At 35.9% G+C, this 22,976-nt stretch overlaps 2 protein-coding genes across 2 annotated transcripts in view; one reads left to right on the top strand and one right to left on the bottom strand.

Annotated features, from left to right (window-relative positions):
• The window catches only part of LOC147839992 (uncharacterized), a 782,854-nt gene that overhangs the window by 530,928 nt on the left and 228,950 nt on the right, over positions 1 to 22,976 (bottom strand). The window lies entirely within an intron of this gene.
• Positions 1 to 22,976, top strand: part of ltk (leukocyte receptor tyrosine kinase) — a 141,120-nt gene that overhangs the window by 847 nt on the left and 117,297 nt on the right.

Below are 22,976 nucleotides of genomic sequence, written 5' to 3'. Positions count from 1 at the left end.
CTGCACCGTGCTATAGTTTAAAATTATGCAAAATGCTTTAAGGTAATGAGCAGCATGATTATTTTGCTAATTGTTGTTTAAATAATTTATGTAATTTAAAAAAAAATTGAAACTCTAATTTTAAACTCTAACATTTTTTAGAGTTTATGTTTCCCACCATTTTGTGCTTTTGCTCAATGTACTATTCAACAACCAGACACTGCATAGCATGGAAAACAGAAATGTATGTATGTCAATTCATTGAAAAATCACAACAACAGAGTTGACAAATAATTTATCCACTATTGTTCTGTTGTAAAAAAATTGTGGAAGTTAAAGAGAGAGAAAATAATGACACCCCTGAATGCCTCCCAGGTTTCCAAATGTAGCAGAGGTCAGCTAGTGAAGTGCTGTGCTGTAAAGCCTCACTCCTTTAACATCTAAAATTGCTCCAGCGACAGATGCTAGAGGCCTTGGTCTGTAGCCTCCTTGTTGGGCCGGCAGGGTTACATTGGTGCATGACCCGGATCAGAGTGAAGTTTAGCGTGGTGAGTGTACAGAGGCCAGCTAGTAAAGTGCTGTGCTGGTAAACCTCACTCCTTTGACCTCTAAAGTTGCTCTAGCGACAGACGCTAGAGGCCATGGTCTTCAGCCTCTGTGGTAGAGCGGAAAAATCCATGCTGAAAGTCCCTGGTTCGAATAGGACCAGTGGGATTACACAGAGGAAATGACATGACTTTAGAGAAAGTCACAGGTTTTTTTATTATTGATGCAACAGAGTTGACCAGAATCGAGACAGACACAAAATGTTTCTTTATATCTGAAAGTACAAATAACACTAAAAGTAGATGGTTTACGCAAGTGTTCATTTAACTTAGTAGTATAAATTACCAAAATATATAAATAAATATTATACCCAATTATTTCATGATAATTTAAGCTGAACATATGAGTCAGAAGGTGGAAACTGGCACTCTAAAAACGTTGATTAATTTATTTAACCCAATGATTGAGTAGAAATATTTGGTTGTATTTGTTGGGTTATTTATTTTAATCTTTATTTGGTTATTTAATAATAACTTAACCAGTTGGGTTATATAATTGATGCTTTGTTGGGTTATTTTGAGGCTTTATTGGGTTTTTTATTCATTAACTCAACCAGTTGGGTTAAATTTTTAAAATTTTTAACAATCAACTGATTTAACTGACACAGAACAGCTGTATTAATATGCGTACGGGATTTTGTTTTTGCGCTTTAAAGATTATTTAAGTTCCAAATAATAGTTTAAGCTCAAATTACCTCTCCATGTCGTGTTTTTTATATCTGTTTCACCAGCACTCTTAATTATTGATGATACAAATGCACACTTCATAGCCAATCAATACTTTTGAAAACTGTATGTTATTTATTTACACAGACATAACTATTAAATAAATAACAGTACCAATAATAGGAGCAGTAGTAATACCAGAATGGAAAAAATAACATTTGATCAAAAAAACCCTATGCACTGGGTTAAATTTTATAACCTAATGCATTGGGTTAAAACAGCCCATAGTTGGGAAGGTGCTATAATGACCTATAGTTGGGTTGTATGTTGGGGTATTTTTAACCCTAGTAGTTTAACTGAGGGGTAAAATAGGTGTAGTGGGAGCCTTTCAGTTAACAACTTCACGACACACTGTCCTTAAATACACATACATACATTATTTTTGAAATAACGATATTCATTAATTCATTTTCCTTCAGCTTAGTCCCTTTATTCATATTGGTCGCCACATCGGAATGAACTGTCAACTTATTCAGCATATGTTTTACACAGCCGATGCCTTTCCAGCTGCAACCCAGTACTGGGAAACATCCAAACATACTCATTCACACACATGCACTACGGCTAATTTAGTTTATTCAATTCACTTATACCACATGTCTTTGGACTGTGGGGGAAACCAGAGCTTCTGGAAGAAACCCACACGAACATGGTAAGAACGTGTAAACTCCACACAGAACTGGCCCAGTCGGGACTTCAACCAGCGACCAACCTCTGCCAACCACTGAGCCACCGTGTTGCCCATAAACAACAATAAAATAGGTGTTATCATTCCAAACAGTTTTGTTAAGTTTTTGGTTGATCTTGAAGACACAACATGTACCTGCAATTCTAGAATAACCCATACGCTAACCCAGCACACATTACTGACTATAAGTAACTTGGAAAGTACAAGCTTATTTATTTAACCCTCACTTTAACTCTAAACCAGCAGTCTACTAATTCGACAATAGGAGTTATTTGACATGTAGTTGCTTCCAGCCTAAAGAATGTTTTAAGAGGACCATAAAAATACGGTGTATCCTTTCTGAGCGCAGTCTGTCTGCAATAGTGACGGCAGAAAATGAAAAACATGTATTGTAGGTATATTGCCAAGAGTTGCAGAAACTTGTTAACAATAAATAAACAGATCAAAATGACAAGAGAAACAGTGTTTATAAGCAGTTACAAACTCTCAAACCATCCAAAATGTTTCAAAGTCCAACTCTTCGTTTATTAAAGTACAGAATTACTTTCCTTACTTTGATTTTACATCTTATTAAACAAATGAGCTCAAATGAATGCCCGTGTCTCATGGTTAAATTAAATTCCTGGAATGTATGCCTGTGGATATTCATAATATAATTATTTTCAGACTGATATGAAGCAAAAAATAATCACTGCCTTATCATTTTTATTAGTTTATAGTATTTTTCTGCCACTTGGTAGTTAATCAAATTATGCGTTAGTACTCCTCATGCGTAAATGCAAACACAAGGACCTTTTGTGTGCCTCTGACACTTTGAGGGTTTTTTTCAGCTGAAATATAAGATGTAAAAAAACAACAACATGATTTCTGTGTGATGCTAAGAGAGTCCAGATGTTTTGTATTAATGGAAGTGGATGATATTCGGTTTGTGCCCGTAGGCATCAATAAACGGCCATTCCTTAGTGTCTGCTTACACAAGCGTACAGTTTCCTCACTCAATCTTTTTATGACAGCTTTTCTTGGTTGCCACTTGGATGAACTTCTGTATAACGTTTTTTTTTTTTTTTTAAACCTCATTATTCAGACTGCATTTGTTTGTTGGCTCAGAAGTCTGTCTAAAAAGTCCTTTTTTCAGGGGCCTTAGAGACTAATCACTCAGTATTTAGCGTGGTGCTATTTTTTTCCATATGTGTTGTGCAGACACCTAAGAAATCTCCACAGAAAGCAGCTGAGGCAAACAGACCGTGTAATATGAAGGAGTCGAGAGCCCCTGCCTAAAGGGACTAAATTGGTGTCACCAGGTCATAATGTTATTAGCTGGGATAGTAATTCAGTGAGACTGATTATATTAGACACAGGACATGGTGCTCTGGCAATATCTCAAGGCCTTAACAATACCCACATTGAGCTCCAAGCATGTTGACCGCAGGCAGAAAACAAGAAAACGGGACAGACTTACAGGTTCTCAGAAACACTGCTATTGTAATTGACATTAAATCTGGATTTTTGCTTTGTTTTGTATTAAAGATGTGTTTGAAGTGCTGTATGGGCATATATGGTTAAAAAAAAAAAAAAAAAAAAAAAAAAATATATATATATATATATATATATATATATATATATATATATAAACTGGCCAATTTATTAGGTACATACTACTACTGGGTTGTACCCACTTTTGCCTTTTGTCTTAATCCTTCGTGGCATAGATTTAACAACGAACTGGAAATATTCCTAGGAGATTTTGGTCCATATTGACTTGATAGCCTCATGCAGTTACAGCAGATTTGTCGGCTGCACATTCATGATGCGAATCTCGCATTTTACCACATCCCAAAGGAGCTCTATTGGATTGAGTTCTGGTGACTGTGGAGGCCATTTGAGTATGGTAATCTCATTGTCATGTTCAATAAATTGGCCCGTGAGTGTATATATAAAATTTATTGCGCTGTATAGATGCAATAAACTGATTAGTCTCGTTTATACTACAGAAAGACGCATTAAACTAATTAAAAGTGACAGGAAAGCCAATTATAATGTTACAAAATATTTCTATTCCAACAAATACTATTCTTTTTTAATAAATCAGACACTTTTATTCTTTAAATAGTCATTAAGTTAATCAAACGTGACAGGTTAGATATTTATAGTTTCACATAAGTGCTATCTAAAGGAATAATCAGTTCTGAAAATATGAAAATGTGTTTATTTGGAATTTCAGCAAAAGATTCTTTGTTATTTTTAAAGCAAACACATATACATTGGATTTAAAAATAAAATGCATAAAACAAAAATATAAAGTTAATAATAATTACAAGAAAGAATAAAGAAATAACTAAATAAAAGAAAACACTGCAGAAATAATTTCAAACTCTCAAAGAAAACTAAACATGCTATTTAATATAAAAAGCAGAAAAACATAACATTATTTGAAGGTTCAAGGAAATAAATAAAAGGTGATAATTTAGTCAAATGACAATATTTTATTTAAGACATACTGTAGGTGTCAGTCAATTTTTGGAGGGCCGCAGCTCTGTACTGTTTTGCTCCAACGCTAATCAAACACAGCTTTTCCAAATAATCCAAGTGTTCAAGATTTTTTTGTCTACCTTGATTATTTGGATCAGCTGTGTTTGATAGGGTTAAGGTTGGAGCAAAACTGTGCAGAGCTTCGGTCCTCCAGGAATTGACTTTGACACCTATGCTTTAAGATATACCTTATTCAGGCTGCCAACCACATTTTAAGGGTTGGACCAAAAGAATGAGGTTTGAAGTAATGAATATAGAATTTGGTTCAAAATTGTATCTTTGAAACAGAGGGAGTTTGTTCCAGAAATATTGCAATGGCTATTCAGACAAAACTGACATTCACATTATAATCTTGACACGTTTTTGATTTTTTTTTTTTTTGCTTAATTACAGCTGATTATTAAATTAATAATAAGAAATACACTCACCGGCCACTATATTAGGTATTAGGTTAGTACTAGTACTGGTCGGGTTGGATTCACTTTTGTCTTCAGAACTGCCTTAATCTTTGTGGCGTGGAGTGGCACCCAGTGTGGTCTTCTGCTGCTGTAGCCAATCCTCCTCAGGCTTGGACGTGTTGTGCGTTTAGGGATGCTCTTCTGCATACCTCGGTTGTAACGAGTGGTTATTTGAGTTACTGTTGCCTTTCTATCAGCTAGAACCAATTTGGTCATTCTCCTCTGGCATCAACAAGGCATTTGTGTCCACAGAACTGCCACTCACTGAATATTTTCTCTTTTTCAGACCATTCTCTGTAAATGCTAGAGATAGTTTTGCGTGAAACTCTCAGTAGATGAGCATTTTCTGAAATACTCAGACCAGCCCATCTGGCACTAACAACCATGCCACGTTCAAAGTCGCTTTAATCGCCTTTCTTCCCCATTCTGATGCTCGCTTTTGACTGTGGCAGATCTTCTTGATCTTGTCTACATGACTAAATGCATTGAGTTGCTGCAATGTGATTGGCTGACTAGAAATTTGCTTTAACAAACAGTTGGACAGGTGTACCTAACAAAGTGGCCGGTAAGTAATATTATTCTTGTGCACCAAGTTGGTATATTGCAATAATTTCTGAAGACTCATGGCACTGGACCTTAAAGTTCAGCTTCACAGGAAAAAAAGTCTAAAATCTGAGCAGAACAGTAATACTGTATATTTTTACTGTTTTTTTTAAACTGTTTATAAACTATCCACTGCTCAAATAAATGCAGTGGTGAATTTTTCAAAAATTGCATTGATTCTTTTTAATGTTAAGTGTATTTTACTGGAAAACATGGTTTAATACACAGAAAAAGAACCCTGCCTGAAAAACACACTGACTGAGATTCAATCACGTAGCCAAACCTGAAAACTAATGTGAAATATTGTGCAGCACAAACAAATTACAAGAAAAATATATGACTTCCAGATCTACCTCAAGAATGCACGCACACACACACACACACACACACACACCATCGCACATTTCCTGAGACGTGAAATGTGAAAGCATCAGACAGACAGAGACATTTCATTTAATGCAGTCAGTTTTGAATGGCCATCAATAGGAGAAAAAATTGACGTCTGCAATTCTCTCCCAGCAAATTTATATCAAAGTGGTTTGATAGCATTAGGAGTCTAAAAGGATTAGTTTTGTTTCCTGGTGAGATGAAATGGGCTGCAGAATGATGTTCATTATATTTTTACAGACACCGAAATTGTTTATCCATTTCTGTTTCTTTACACGATGCATTACAGTTTCACTGCTGCCATTCAATAATGTCTTTTTGTTTTGTACAACACTTAAAACTGAACTTTCTGTGCACAATCTTTAGAAGAGCTTCTGTTTGAAGGGTTGTTGATTTGTGACATGTCTGCGCAATTGTGAAATGATATAGCACTAAATTGTTGGTCTTTGTGTGTCTCTGCTTGCTGGGCTTTAGAAGAAAAAACATTAGTGAGAGTTTCTGTTTTGTGCTTCAGTTGATTGATTTATATGCTCGGTCAAAAAGAGAATTATGCCTGCTAAACCCATAGTCTTCCGATTATTCTCTCTCGAGATCTCAATTTTACTTTAGCTTCCATAAATCATGGGGCACATTGAGATGTTTTGGCAATGGTTCATAGGAGCTGCAGTTCATATGGAGAACAGCAGCCTTGCAGATGTATCGGCGCAGATCATAAACGCTCATGCGAGATTGCATTCTGCCCATGATTAAAAGTGCCCTCCTAAAGGCCGTTTGTTATGTAAGAGCAGATAAGTGACATTTCAGAGGGGAAACTTAAAGCAAAGGCCTGCTGGGAGCAGATCATGGACTGACTGCTTTTAAACATCACTAGTGGGAAAACCAATGGATGCAAAGGTCTCTGTTTGGGTTGTGCTAATATATACTGACACTGTTTTGAAACACTTGCCAGTCCTTTTATATGGTGTAGATTCATTCACACAGGATGTGTTCAGATTCAGTAGTTTGTTCTATTCATGTTTCCTTTGGTGATGACTGTGAAACAACTGCACTGTTTAGAGTTTACAGTTTGTGGTTACAATGTGCACACTGTTCGCGTGATTAAGTAAGATATCTTAAAATATGAGCAAAATCACCTGTTTTGTCATCACATTAGACATTACACTAGAGAATCATTCAAATACTAGCTCTAAGGTGATGTTTGTGAAGTAGCAAGTTTCTGCTGTTTTGACCGTCAGCTGCAGATGTAAATTAATGGCGGAAGAAAGGAGTTTCTCATACAAAAGAGCTTTTAGACTCTGTGTTTGATTTTTTTTTATATACACAATTATATCGTCAAAATGTTGTATAAATGCAATACCACACTCAAAGCAGTGCAATATGGCTGTATAATGTCACTGGTGGGACACTAAGCCACTCATGTACGTGAATATATGAGCAATGTCACACGAGTAATGCGATATGACACTAAGGCAACGCACGCCTCCACCAGTGCCGATATACAGCCATATCACACTGCTACTCATATGAAATTGCTCATATATATATATATACACACACACACACACAAACACACACACAAACACACCCACACACACACACTTTTAAAGTTTTTAAAATATACTTTTATTTTATTCCTGTTATTTTAAAAATTATTTAGCATTATACTTTTTAAATGCTTTGATTTAATTTATTAAATAAATTACAGAAATTTCATTCAAATTGATTAAAGTAACTATAAAGACATTTATAATGTCACAAAAGATTTCTATTTCAGGTAAATGCTGTTCTTCAGAACTTTCTATTCATGAAATAAACTTGAAAATCTGCTCAGCTGTTTTATACACAATAATAATAATAATCCTTGATGGTGTACTATCCAAAATTGCTGAAACACCCAAGACTCATGTTTGAGGAAAAAAGGCTTTGTATCACATTTTTAAAAATAAATATGTTTTTTGGATTTTCACAATAATACAGAAACAACAATCCATTTTCAAAAGACACACAAAGAAAGGTATCGACACAAAAACTATATATATATATATATATATATATATATATATATATATATATATATATATATATATATACACACACACACATACAATTGAAGTCAGAATTTTTCAGACAGTCACGCAGTTTTTTTCCCCCCAATTTCTGTTTACGCAGAGAAGATTTTTTTCAGTACAGTAACTAATATTTGACTAGATATTTTTCAAGACACTTCTAAACAGCTTAAAGTGACATTTAAATCCTTAAATAGGTTAATTAGGTGAACTAGGCAGGTTAGGGTAATTAGGCAAGTTACTGTATTACGATGGTTTGCTCTCTAGACTATCAAAAAAATATAGCTTAAAGGGGCTAATAATATTGTCCTTAAAAAAACTGCTTTTATTCTAGCCAAAATAAAACAAATAAGACTTTCTCCAGAAGAAAAAATACTATCAGACATACTGTGAAAATTTCCTTGCTCTGTTAAACATCATTTGGATTTAAATATTAAAAAAGAAAAAAAATCCTGGGGGGCTAATAATTCTTTATATATAACAGGACTACCCCAAATAAAAACAGAAAAAGGGCTAAAAAATTGCTTATTTTTCAGATAATAATATTGTTACAATATTCCTTTTAGCATGATAGGACAAAGATTAGGTTAGAAATAATCCAAATATGGAGTCCAAACTTTGAAAAAATGTTTTTTGGGGTAAAACATGGGTCTTGTGCCAACCCTTAAGTGATGGGATTTATAACTAATCCAATAAAGTAAAATATTTTTTCTGGCGGCAAGGTTAATAAGTTATACAGTTTCTTATTAGCTGATGAAAAAGTACGTCCATTAGGTATACCCTGTTAAAGATACATGTTAAAGATCTTTTCCATTTCCCCCAGCACCAAAGAGCAAAACCTTTACATTAAAGTACCCACATCAGTTTTACATTTTAAACGAAAAGGCGAATTAGAAGGGATAAATAGATGTCTGCGAAGATATGGAGTCTGTGTATTATATTTTATTTCTTGTACATGTATGAACAGATATTTCTTAACATTAGCCCAAATATTATACCATGTTTCGCTAACTAACTCTACCTGCTTTTTACTTTTAATTCTTTGTATATCAGAAGATATACAAGGGATTGAATTTACAGACCCATAAAATCGACCATAAAATTGATCCACAGACATCTTTCCTGATGATAAAAATAATATGCTCTCAAGAGAAGACATGCGCTGTACTGTTAGTCATATAATGTCTCAACTGAAGAAAACTTAAAAAATCTTTTCTGACTAATTGGTATTTCTGTGCTAATTCCATAAAAGACATTAGTTTGTTTTCTGAAAACATGTCCCCAAGCCTGACAATTCCCGAATTGCAGCAGCGTTTAAAACCATCATCCAGAATTCCAGGGGTGAAATCAGGATAATCTAGAATTGGGGTGAATAAAGAAGTCAATTCAGATCTTCCATTGTATCACATTTTAACTGTTCTGTGTAAATCGAACAAGTAAAGGAGAAGTTTAAAAGTCTTCATTAGCTAACATTTTCAAACATCTTTATTTCTTCTGTAAAACACACTCACAAAAAAAAAAAAAAAAAAAACGATTAGTTTTTGTCAGTACAGTAAAAAGGCAAAACCAGATTGTACCTCATTGGCGTTTGATGCATTATTTGTCAAATAAACTGTTAAATTGAATTCTTTCCACACATAAAGCTCTCATATGGTTTAAGAGAGTTGAAATATGACACACGGACGAGCTTTATGGTGCTTTTTCACAGCCTCACAGCTCCAGTTCCTTCTCACTTTTATTACACTGAGCTGTCAGCATATCTTTCAGTATTCACCTTCCCTCTTCCATGGGACGAAATGATCTAGAACAATTTGAGGGTGAGTAATAAAAGAGACAATATTCCTTTGGCATTTGTTTTTCAGATCACATGCAAACTCTATTTGACTTATTTAGGTTGTGCTTTGTGTGAGTCATACCAATGGTAAGGCATTTGACCACCAAATGCATAGCTATGTGCGTCATTAGCTTTTGAAGACTCCCCCAATAAGGTGAACTCTCCAGTTCACGTCAACAGCAGCCCAGCATGGAGCCGGCATCATCAATAGATCTTACATTAATTGTTAAATTACGTCTCGTACTCTTGATGTCAGATGACACACACCCATACCGTTTGAACATCACTAATGTATTGAATCGTCAGTAATGATCTAGAGACCTTACCAGGGCACGGAGCGAGCTTGAATCCAAATGTGCTGCAGCTTCGCCTTTTCTCTCTGTAGTTTGTGGTGTTTTCATTATTTATCAAGTAGCTAACGAGTATGATGCTTTTTAAGTCTGTTCTACAAAGACAGCTCGGGGCCTTTGGTACGGCTCAAAAGAAACCCTGGGAAAACCGTGCCAGAGCGATAGATCATCATTTAACTTTCACACGGTTTAATTGTAGAAAATGCAGTTCACGTGGACCTCATTGAGTACACAAAGATCCATTGGCAAGCCTTAAAACGGATGGTTTTGCAAGACAGAAGCATCTCGTTCAGTACTGACTATGCACGACGGGTGGAGGTTGAGCTTATTCATTTTTTATGGCAACCTGTCATTGTTAACCTATCAAGAAATCCTTTACGCAGCTCCATAATAACTTCAGATAGTCTTTAGATTCACTTTTTTTTGCCAAATAGAGATTTTGTCAGTGTTTCCACACCTCTGTACATTTCTTTTTATAAGGATGCTTAAAGCTTTTTTGTTTACCTCGCCTCACTATTTTTTATGCAAAATGTACATCATTTGTGTTTTATCGCAATTGCAAAAACACATGTTGTGTGTTATTGCTTTGAATGTCTCTATCTCTGCTTAGGCAGGTAAAAATGTTCAGTTGTTTGTGGAATTGCTCATTTGAACATTATAGGGGTGGTCCACTACGATGTCATATTTAAAACTTTAGTTGATGTGTAATGTAGCTGTGCGAACACTTTTCAAAGTAATAGACTAATTTCACGCGGCTCCCATTTTTAAAAGCGAAATCAAGGCTGCGGTGAGAAGAAACCCGGAAGTATCATTGGGAGTTACATAGGAACATTGTGTACCTGGCTGTATATCTTATCAGTGAAGAGAAAGTGACACAAATGTATAATTTCAACGCATTCCCAGTGACCCGAAGGTCTGTTCTGAAGGATTGGTGAAAATAAAAAGGGATATTAGAGCTCATTATTAGCTAAGTTAAGGCAAATGGCACTAGTTAGCTAACGTTTTCTTTCTCAAACACACGTTTTAGATGCCATTTATCAAACTCGAGTAAATGAACTGATTCTTTCACTATATTAGTGTCATGATACTGAATTAAAAGAAAAACCGCCAATTTCCCACTAACATTTATGCACTGTTGATATCTTTCTTAAAAACAGCGCTGATTAGCCATTGTGTTCACATGCTCAACAGAAATGTTTGTGAAAGGCCAAGAAGGTCATCAGTTCACCCTATGCTGTTTACCGAGTTCACACACAGACGAGCGATCTGCTTGATGACTCAACTGATCTTCACGGCTGCTTTGCACTCCAGTCTCTGTGTATCTGTGTTTACACTGGGTGAAGAGCGGAAAACTGAGTGCAAACACAGATACACGGAGACTGGAGCGCGAAGCAGCCGTGAAGATCAGTCGAGTCATCCGCGTTTAGCGGCGCTTCAATGTCAGCGGAAATGGAAACTTCAGTACTACGACAACACTATTACAGACAACACAAGGATGTGCTACAGAAGACTGCAGTGTTTTGTCACTCTCCGGGTTACATAGGCTGAAGCAGGAAAGCGTTCACACTGTATTTAGATGGAGCCATGAGCTGAAGCCAAGGACATTTGAACATATTACTCGTAAAGAGATTTGATGTTGTTTGATGCTAAATTGCTTTTAATTGTTTGAATTAAACTTCACTGAATGATATATAAGTGATGTTTACACCATTTCTGCATTTTGAAATCTCGGCAACAGCTGGAGGTTTGTAGTGCACAGCATGTTACTGCAATGTTTACTGTGCTGCTGGTCCTATACTTCCAGGTTTTTTCCCACGGCATTCTCGCTTTGGTTCTTTAAAATGGCGGCCGCGTGAAATAAGCGTACACGCCAAAGTGGAATGCTAAAGGAGACATGAGCTTTTACAGAGTTAGCTTAGCAAAGTTGACAGTGAACAAAATCTGGGGACTACAAAAATAAAATACATCCGGGCTAGTAAGATCACATGGACTTCCGGTTACATGAATTCACTATGCGCACACACCCTGCACAGCGAAGGGGCATGGCCAGAGGCAAGTGAAAGCTAAAATGCTATCCACACGCTACTATTTCCACACAGCTTGTTCTATTTCTGTATTTGGGCTTACAAAGGACACGGCACAAAGAAAGAAGTACTTACAGTATGTTCTAAAGAATTATTAAAAAAAGATATAGCTCTAGCATTTGACAAAGGAGAATTTCCAGAATCTCTCGCAGTTCAATGCTGATTTCAGCTAAAAACTCCTTCAACTGACAATGCTGTGGAATGTGAGCCACAACCTGTAAGCATTTTTATTTGTTAAAATTGATCAACTACAGGCACAGTTTCTAGTGTTAACGGTATGTTGTCGCGAGGACATAAACAAGTATGTAAACAATGGCAAATGCTGTTTGGCACTGCTAACAATTTAGCTACAAATTCATATTTATCAGTCAAACCGCTGTAAACACCCACAATCTACAGCAGCGCATGCAGTGTCTCTCTATGTGATTGCTTTCCCTGTGTTCTACATCTTAAATAACAAACTCGCAAAAGATATGTGAACATTTCATATTACTTACACATGCTCATTACAAATATATGTGAAAGACACTTGTCAGATTTTATTTTAGAGAGCAGGCGTGAGCTGTGTGCTTTTCATTTCTGTCAGATTCAAGCAGCTAACTCTGCTAACAGCTGCTCTGACTGGACTGTTTACACAACACTAAAGCGCGTGCTTGTAGGGGAGTGACCTGGAGCCAATCCACGAATCACAGCACATTATGTTAGTTGACCAATCAGAGCCTTTTGAGGGCGGGTCTTTCAACGAATTAGGAAATATGACAGTCGTTTTCATGTTAGTGGAGTAGCTGTATATAATCAAAGTAGGATATGAAAAAAAAACGTGATTTTCTACAAGTGAAGCATGAGCACATATTGCTTTGCATCTTTTAAACACAACCAATCCTTAAAAATACATTGTGGACCACCCCTTTAGGATGATGGATGTAAGGTACTGTATCAGAGAAATGTTTGTAAGACTGTACTTATAAACTTAATCTCATGAACAGCATATAGATTCCAGGGATCATTGTCAGAAAATGTCCAGGCTGAGAGAGCTATTCAGTTGAGAACACTTATGGTTTATTTCTGCTTTCTTTTTTTTTTTTTTTTTTTGAAGACCATGTTTCATATGGTTCATATTTCCTTCTTGCCTGTTTTATCTATAACCCTGGAACACCGTTAGCCCTTTAAGCTCCTTTAGGTGGGAACTGTACTTCTTACGGGACTATATTTTTTAGGGAGTTATGTGTGTTTCACAGACATTGCATTTTTGATCCTGTCTTAAAACTGAAAATCACTATGTTTTCTGCCATAACCACTATAAAACTTCCACAGAAAATTACCTACTTTTATTTTGGGCCAAGAAGGATTTGGGCAAATTCCTCTTGGAAATCCAATGCCGTCCAAATCCCATCTGTGATTGAGGAAAATATGTTTTACAACAAGTTTTGCCAAATGTGAACTATACTGTAAACTATGCAATCTATGACCCCCAAAATAACAATATCAATAACTTGCAACCGCCACTATCCTTAGTTGTGATTATAAACATACTAACTTATCCACCAATAGGCTTATTTAGACATGAGTATTTTGACAACACACACAAATAAATACAACAGTCTAACAATCACGGAATTTATAATAGATCCTTTATTAATTAGTTTAATTTCAACATTAAATCACCAACATTAGGTAGGTGGTCACACTTAAGTCTAAGCTTGATTTAACTTTAGAGATTATCCTCCATGTTCAGTCATGATCTGTATTTATTTTTAACATACAGGAAAAGATGTTGGAAAATCAGACATGGTGGCATAAAATCGATCTGCTGCAACTGACGCTAGTGTATTGTTAATCTAACTTAGGAGTCTAAAAGGCTGATAGTGTTTATTTCCATGTATTTTTTTTATATTAGATGCTATTTTTTACTTTTGTTAGTTATGGGTAAAATATGGTAATTCTATCAGTTTAATAAAATGCATTAATTGGTTTAGCAATTCTGACCACCATTTCTGGAACCACTGCAGTAGACCTCTTAATGCATTTTTCGCTTGATGCATGCCATTCATTTTAGATGTCAGTTTATGTGTTTCATGGCAAAGAAATAACAAATAATAATAATTGTAGTTAAAAAAATTAAAGGCCAGATCACATGACCTGCTACTGTAATGCTCAGTGCACACAATGTGTTCATTACATGTTTACCCTTTCAAAAACCACACATGACTTTACTACAAATAAATCAAATACAGTTACAGAGATATTGTCAAAACATACTTAGCATGTGTTATTCATGCCAGGCCAGTAAATATAGATTTCGCTGCCATTTCAAAGCCATTGCTGTTTTGATTGTCTAGAACTCATGCATGTCTATATGCTGAACATAATTTTTTATTTAAATTTTTTGTAAGTGGCGCGGAGATAACATTGGTATCTTTGAATAAAATGTTAACATTCACACCCTTGCAGCATTCATGTTTGCATTTTCAGGCCCTAAAACATAATTGTTGTGTATAGCTAAAACACATAAACGTATTTGGTTTCTATTTGAAAATAGTTTTGTGTAAATGTGTTTGCGTTCACCCCAATTAATTCCAAAACGATCGTCTGTTAAATCTCAGAGTTTTCCTGCTTTCTAATTTAGATTTGTCTGTATGTGCTCCAATAATGCAACGACCCATCAAGTTCACCGTAGTACATGACCAATCATTTAGAGCAAATTCATTTAACCAGATAACTGTTTATTTCTGCTGTTCTGAGTAAAACCTTTTTGTAGACCATAATTGTTCAACTCATGCTTCCTTTTTTCTCAGTTTTATCCATATACATGGAAACCCTTTTAGTTCTTTTAATTGGTAACAAAGCCTGCCGAATAATGTAATGGCAATGTAAATATAATGGTTTTCTCTTTCAAAGATTCAGCTTACATCTACACAGCAATTAAAAGTAATTCATTAATTTTCTTTTCAGCTTAGTCCCTTAATTAGTCTGGGGTCGCCACAGCTGAATGAACCGTTATCCAGCTTATCCAGAATAGGTTTTATGCGGTGGATGCACTTTCAGCTGTAACCCATCACTGGGAAACACCCATACACTTCTAGTCACACACATACACTATGGACAATTTAGTCTACCCAATTCACCTATAGTGCATGTCTTTAGACTTGCGGGGGAAACCGGAGCACCTGGAGGAAACCCACGCGAACATGCAAACTCCACACAAAAATGCTTCTTGCTGTGAGAAGACAGCTCTATCCACTGCGCCATCGCGCTGACCAACAATAGAAATACACTACATATAGGGCCCTATCATACACCAGGCGCAAAATGGTGCAAGTCGTGTTTCCCCGCCATGTTGCTATTATCAGGTCAACGCAACCTTAATTTTCTGTTTTCCGCTACATTGTTTAAATAGCAAATCCATTTGCGCCACTTTGTGGACTCTAGTGCTTCAGTCTAAAAAAGAGTTGTGTTAAGATGTTGTGCACCTCGCTTACACATTGCTTATTACACATAGGATGTACAGCAATACAGAATTGTCTTTACAAATGAAAAAGTATTAAAGGATTCAAAATATTATTTTCTACATAAATATAAAAACCACTGCCTTTGTAGCTCTATAGTGACAGACGTTAGAGGCCATAGTCTTTAGCCTCCTTGGTAGAGCAACCGACTCCCATGCGAAAAGTCGCCGGTTGGATACCAGCTGGTAGTGGGTTGGGTGGCGTAGGATCGGCTGGGTTACACCTTCATGCCTTCTTCATCCCTGGGTCTTTTTCAGTCTATTCATGACAACTTTCTTTAGTATAAAGTTATTAGCAGTATTATTTATTATATGTATATTTATATTTGTTTTATTAAAACAAGCTTAGATTTGCCCACCTGACAGGTTTTTTACAATTTGGCGCATAGCATGTGTATTTGGAAATAACTTTTTTGACTACACTTCGTTATTACTGTTCATTTATTTGTTTGCTGGAAATTAGAACTGAATGTAGAATTAATTTTGAAACAAATCTTTGCGCTTAACAAACTAAATTAATTATGTAGGCTACTGCATGTCTGTGCGTACAACATGTTTCCTTGTCCACAAAAGAAAGTAAAAGTAAATGCCGATTGGAGGAGGCTCTTTCTTATCCTCTCGCTGCAGTTGCTGTTTAACTTTTTTCTCACTAGTAAAGGGTTCTGTTTTTCCACTTACAAATTCTGCCATGTAAATAGCAAATGCGCCATGGTGTGACGCGAATTGTTCCACTCTCAAAGGGAATGAAAGATGAGGCTCTGAGTGGTTTATTCTCAAAACACACCCATAACTCATTAAGAGGATAAGCTCAACCCTGTTAGACCATGTGCCATGTATTTTTCCGTCCTTAAAATACCAAAAGTGGATTCGGACATGCCCTTAATGCTTTTGCACCCAGCACTTTGCACTTAAATCGTTAAAAAAAGTTTATTTTTTAGCAACATTGCCTTGACTAAATATTCTGCATTACATATTGCAGACCAATAGGTGGTGATGGCGCTTTGTAAAGAAATAATATATACATACGCACATGCTTCATTCACTATTGTTGTTTTGCTTGTCAAGTACTCAAATACTACTACATGTTTGCGATCTGTATATATGCACATAACATCACTGTTTATATCACATAAAATTTTTATAGTTGGCATTGAATTAAAATAGTATCATTTTCAAAAATGTAAGCTTTAAACCTGTTTTCAAAAGTTTGGATTTCACTCTACCAAGCACTGTTGTTGAGTAAATGAACAGCCAAAACACAAGGTCTGAAAACGCCTACCACTCAGTAGGTTCTGCATTTGAATTTAAATGTACTACTCGACTGTTATTCATCCCATACAGTATAAATGTGAGTAGTATGAATGGAAATTTTTGGCATGATCACGTGACCTACCCGCATCCGTTGCGTTGATTCACTCTCATTCTCTCGCATCCAATGTGCACTTCAGAATCTCACCAGATGTAGTAGGTTATTTAGGTTCTTCTCGCATACTGTTTTTCGAATTTGAACATACTACTCGTCTCGCATACTGTTCTTAGCGTTTGGAAGTTTGCAATTTCAGTGAACTCTGTTTTTATTTGTTAAAAGTCATGTGAAGTGCTTAAATGTGCATTTTTTATTCAATGTTTAACGTACTGTCAACTAAAAAATGAGGAGAGTAGCTCTTTCCATTGAAAAATATCACAGCTCTGCCAGTGAGAGTGGTTGGGATCAAGCGCATTAAATGAAAAACAAATGTGAAGCGTTTTGAAGGAGGCGGAACATGTCAGAAGGTAGAGAGCATTTGATTGGTCAAGATTTTATGAGAAACTGAAGTGTGAGGTGACGTGAAAAAAAAATGGATTGTTGATCCATTTAGATGAAGGTGACAAACTGCAAGCTTCGGATGTTTATTCATTCACTCATTTTGTTTTTGGCTCAGTCCCTTTATTATTCTGGGGTCGCCACAGCGAAATGAACCACTAACTTATCCAGCATATGTTTTATACAGTGGATACCGTTCCAGCTGCAACCCAACACTGAGAAACATCCATTCACACACACACACTATGGACAATTTAATTTACCCAATTCACCTATAGTGGATGCTTTTGGACTTGTGTGGGAAACTGGAGCACCCGGAGAACATGCAAATTACACACAAAAATGCCAACTGACCCAGCTGAGGGTCAAACCAATGACCTTCTTGCTGCTAGGTAACAGCGCTACCCAATGCACCACCGTGCTGCCCTTCTTTGAATGTTTATATCAGTTTTATTTTTTCTATAGGTGAATGTCATCATTGTTTTAAAGCACACTAGCTTATAGATATCCACAAAACTAACCGACTGAATCTGTCATCTAAATGTTTTTATTTTAATTTCACAGGGCATTTAATGGTGTTCTGTAAACTCCATCAGTCTGTGTTTACATCCAAGAACCAAAAAAGCCCCAAAGTGATTAAAAGGCTCCAACAATTTAGGAGTTTTCCATTTATTACTTAGTTTTCCTCAGTATATAGAGCCAATAATGCAATGACCCGTCAAGTTCATCAGCACTCAGCCAATCATTTAGGGCAAAAGCCTTTTAATTGGATAATTGTTTAGCGCAATTTTCCTTTAGTTCTCCCCCTCTTGTGTGTTAGATCAAGCCTCTGGGCAGAAAGCTAATGCAGGCTAATGAAAAGGAAAAAACGGCATTGGGTAGATACAACGATCAAAGCCCGCGGCCCGCCAATGCATCTCCAGGCAACCGGTATTGATTCTGTACGTAAGCTCATGTTTATCAGGGCTTCTGAGGGGGAGATCATGCCTTCAGAATTAGTGGACTGAGGTTTTCAATTAGTGGTTCCGGCTGGATGGTCTCAGCCTGAGCCCCCCTAAGTTTCTGGGATTATCAGAGCTGAGGAAAGCTGAAGAGATCTGTGTGTCTGTAATGCACATCAGACAAACAGCTACTGTAGACAACTGGCAGAGGTGAATGAAGGTTAGGTTATTAAATGTTCTCGATGAAGGTCTATATGGTTTGTGTTATAGAAAAAATCACTTCTTGCTCTTTGGTCAAATGAAAGAAACTAAATAGAAACAGTTTAAAATACATTTGAAATAAAAAAAATAGAGACAAAGTGGTAAAATATAATGTTCACTTATAGAGCACAAAATGAAAATCTTTTTCTTTTATTAGAATACAAATATTGTTCACTATTTAAGTTAGCTAAAATTCCTTTTCATTTATTTATGTATGTATTTATTTATATTTTTAAGGCTAGTTGTAGAGTTTAGATGCAGAAACCTCTAAATGCAGTTTGATATTTCCTTCTAAAACTAGTATTTTTTTTCCAACTACTGTGTGTAGGCAGTAATACTACTTTTATAGTGATGAATAGGTTTCTTTCATTGACTTTAAAGTGATATTACTGAACATAAACATACTGTATGAAGCTGAGAAAAAATGTTCATTTTAGGAGAAATTTTCAGCCGATATTAAGAGATTTTTGCATCTGAACTCTTAATTTATTGCTTTAGGTTTATTTATGATTATTAGGGTCTAATCGCATACGAACTATTGTATCTGTTAATGTTTTTCTTCCGCTCATAAAGTCTACATGCATACTGTGGATAAAGGCAGAGCATATGCTCTCCTTTTTCCCTCCCAGTTCTTTCCAACAATGGAGCAACAGTGGCTTTACTTGGTTTTACGCAAATCAGCCAATCAGGCATTATGGAGCGAGAAATTCCGAGGCACAACGGGACGCGGCATATGGAGGGAGTTGAGGGAATTTCTGTGCATGTGTGTAAATGTATTTTACTGTGCAATTGTGGCTCTCTCTTTATATTTGAACATTTCTTAAATTTCGCTTTGATTGTTATGTATTTTTTTCCTCATCATATCAGAGCCATGTAGTCTACAAATAATGTGGATGTAATATTCAACTGCTCCATTTGTGTTAATAGTTTTAAAACTATTACTCTTAATAATTCTAATTTGCTTATGATCTTGTCTTTCCTTTATTGTAACTCTTGTTTTAACTATTTTTTTGCCTGAAATTATTCAGACACATTATTAATGATATTATCCCTGTTATTGCAAAAATAACTCAATTTAAAAAAAGTCTAAATGCATCTAACTGTATGGTAAAAGCATAAACATTAAGCTCTGTCACTTTACCACCATTAACTGTTTGCACTTAACCTTGTGCTAATAACTTTTAAATAATATATTTTGGTCTGTTTTCCTTGCCCTTAAGAAACTTCTGACATTTTAAGAATTCAGAGTAAAGTGTGTATTACTAACATGCAATCGACTTTGACAAAGAGCTCTGGAAAATGGATGTGATGCATGGCAGAAGTGATCTCTGCAACACATTCAGTGTTTACAGACCCAACAACTTCCATTCAAAAATTCCAATCCAGGGTCATTCTAAATACGTAACTCTGTGTACATTTCTGGAGAGTGCGAAATATGTCCCTTGAGGTACGTTTTCTTGCAGTTTTTGTTTTTACAAATCCACCAGAGGCCACAGTGTATGCTTTTTTGGGTCTCAAATTTCTCTCGTGAGTGCCATTCATGCCTACTCTTCCTGCAAAAATTCAACACAGGATGCTGTCGACTGACTGACTGACTGAACGATGCCTTCATCCACCCCCTTCCCTAAACCCAACCGATAGTGTTTTCTAAAGCAATTCAAAAAAAGGAAAACCCTCACAGCCGCCTGATTTTTACCACATTTTCAGATCTTACCATGTTCTCACCCTGTTATTTACTTGTTAATTTTTTTTATTTCTTTGCCTTTTGTTTTTGTCTTACCTGCTTTGTGAGACCGTACTTCACTAGACTCAAACTCCATTGTCATGGTCAACTCCTCTCTGCGTCTCAAGTCCACCGTTGTAGTGGCAAGTCACTGGGAAAACTGGTAACAGCGTAAAAGCCATCTACACAGAGGTAAGTGGTTAGCTGGTAGCGATAAAAGAAACAGAAGCCATCAGCAGTGTCATATACTCATTTTAGCATTTATTATAAAGATAAAATGCAGCCATACGTACCTCTGGCTACATAATTCACTCTCCCCAGAAATGTATGCAGGACTATGTATTCACAATGAGGCTGTGTTGAAAAACTCTCTCCGGTGGCCCTAAGGGCAAGTAAAATGTTAATTATTCTGAATCACAGCACTTGTTGTTATTAGCTTTCATTTTAAGTTATACACATTTTAGCTTGATATTTTAAGTTAGTTTGAAAAGATGATTCGATTCATTTTCAAAATTTAAGGCAGCTTACTTTTTTTTGTAGTGGAGTGCACTCGAGTAGATTTTAAATTTGAAAAATGCAATTGAACATACCTGAAGCAATTATTATTATTAGCAGTTATTTTTATGCAAAAATGTAGGCTGAGGCATTTTTTTCCAAAAAGAATGGACTGGCATTAGGTCATTCACATCCCCAATAATTTCCCGTTCTAATTTGTATCCACCTACATGTAAGATAAAGTTCTGCAATAACTTGGTAAAAAACAAAGAGCGTACGTTTTATGTTTGCTCAGGTGCTACTTGGAGCTCGCCCAGTAAGAGAAATCCTGGGACCTGTCCTTTCTCATCAGGGCCACAGTGGGTGAACTTACTCCATAAAGGGTCATGAGTTGAATGTTCTGACAGCACATTGTGTGTTTTGACAGGGCCAAGTAATGAAGCATGGTGTGACGGAAGACCTTTTTTTTCCTGTCTCTCTCAATCGGCCTCTCTCTCCCTTTCCCAGATGCTGGCCCGGGTCTTGATAGTTCTTGTTATTTATGTCTGCAGCAAGGACAATCCAGCTGCGCTGCGTCCTGTGGTGCCTCAGAATTTCTCGTTCCATAATGCCTGATTGACTGATTTGTGTAAACCTGTAACCAAGTAAAGCCACTGTTGCTGCATTTTTTGAAAGAACGGAGGGGGGAAAATGATGAATGAACTGTATGAATGAAAAAGCAGTACATGGAGCATCTTACAGGGTTTCTCTTTAAGTAAAGCTCAAAGCCTTATAGCACAAAGTGATATTAAAACAAGCCTGAAAATCTGGCAACCATGTACACATTTTTAAGAGACAGTTGAGAGCTATTTTGCTGCTAGACATCATTCAGCCATGGTACAGCAGCGAAGTTGAATGATTATTACGCCAGAATGAGAGTATAGCGCCATATCAGTATAAAAATACAGCCTGATCTCACGGGGTAACATTACTATTTTACATTTTGTCAGTTAAGTTGCTAATTCATACAAATTTGTACACTAATGAATACCAATAAGTATTCGAATTAGCCACTGAATCTAAAAGTTACGAATTGCTGTGAGATTGTGTTGAAAAAATAGCAACTTTAAATTTTTCATCAGTTTCTATACATGATAAAACTATGTAACCGTCAAGCTTTCAATATATATAAAAAAATAACCTTTTTAAAACTCATTTTAAGCTAGAGGCTAATGGTCTACACTCAAAAATTATATGTTGGCTTTAATTAACATTTTTATGTCAACAGGTTCCACGTAACGGAGTTAAGTTACCTTAAAGAAAGAATATTTATTTAAGTGAACTTAAGTTACATAAAGGTAATGTAATGTTGTTTAGTTCAATCAACCCAACATTTATAATTTAAATTTAATTTATTTACACTGTTAAAAAGATCTTTTAAATTTACGGGAAAATACCGGCAGTGGTTGCCAGGAATTTACTGTAAAAATATGGAAGTTTTATAGGAGTGTTTAAATTTACAGAAAACAACAGTATTTCATCAACTGATACTATGCTTAGTTCACAAAAACCTGGTTTAGCTCACAAAAACATAAAGTCATTCAATGCACCAATGCGTTTATGTGTGTACAATTAGCAAACAGATTTTCACTGCATTAGTAACTACAAAGTTAACTTTAAACAAAAAAAGATGCAGCACAACATCAGCTATCCTTAGTTCATATTGAACTTGCACACTGATGCTACTATCCTCCACAATGGTTTGATTCAATGATTTATTCTAAGCTATGCTAAAATTGCTCCTGCCAGACCTAGAGATTAACTGATTATTATGCCAGAATGAGAGAATAGCTCCCAGCCATATGAGCATAAAAAATACAACCTGATCTCAAGAGATAACTTCACTATTTTAATTTATTTGTATGTATTCGTATAATAACGAATACGAATAAGTATTTA

Source organism: Danio rerio, chromosome 17 (genome assembly GCF_052040795.2).
Source record: "Danio rerio strain M-AB ecotype USA chromosome 17, GRCz13ab, whole genome shotgun sequence".
NCBI classification, from domain to species: Eukaryota; Metazoa; Chordata; class Actinopteri; order Cypriniformes; family Danionidae; genus Danio; species Danio rerio.
The sequence above is the reverse complement of the archived record's forward strand: the minus strand, read 5'-3'. Positions and strand labels throughout refer to the sequence as shown.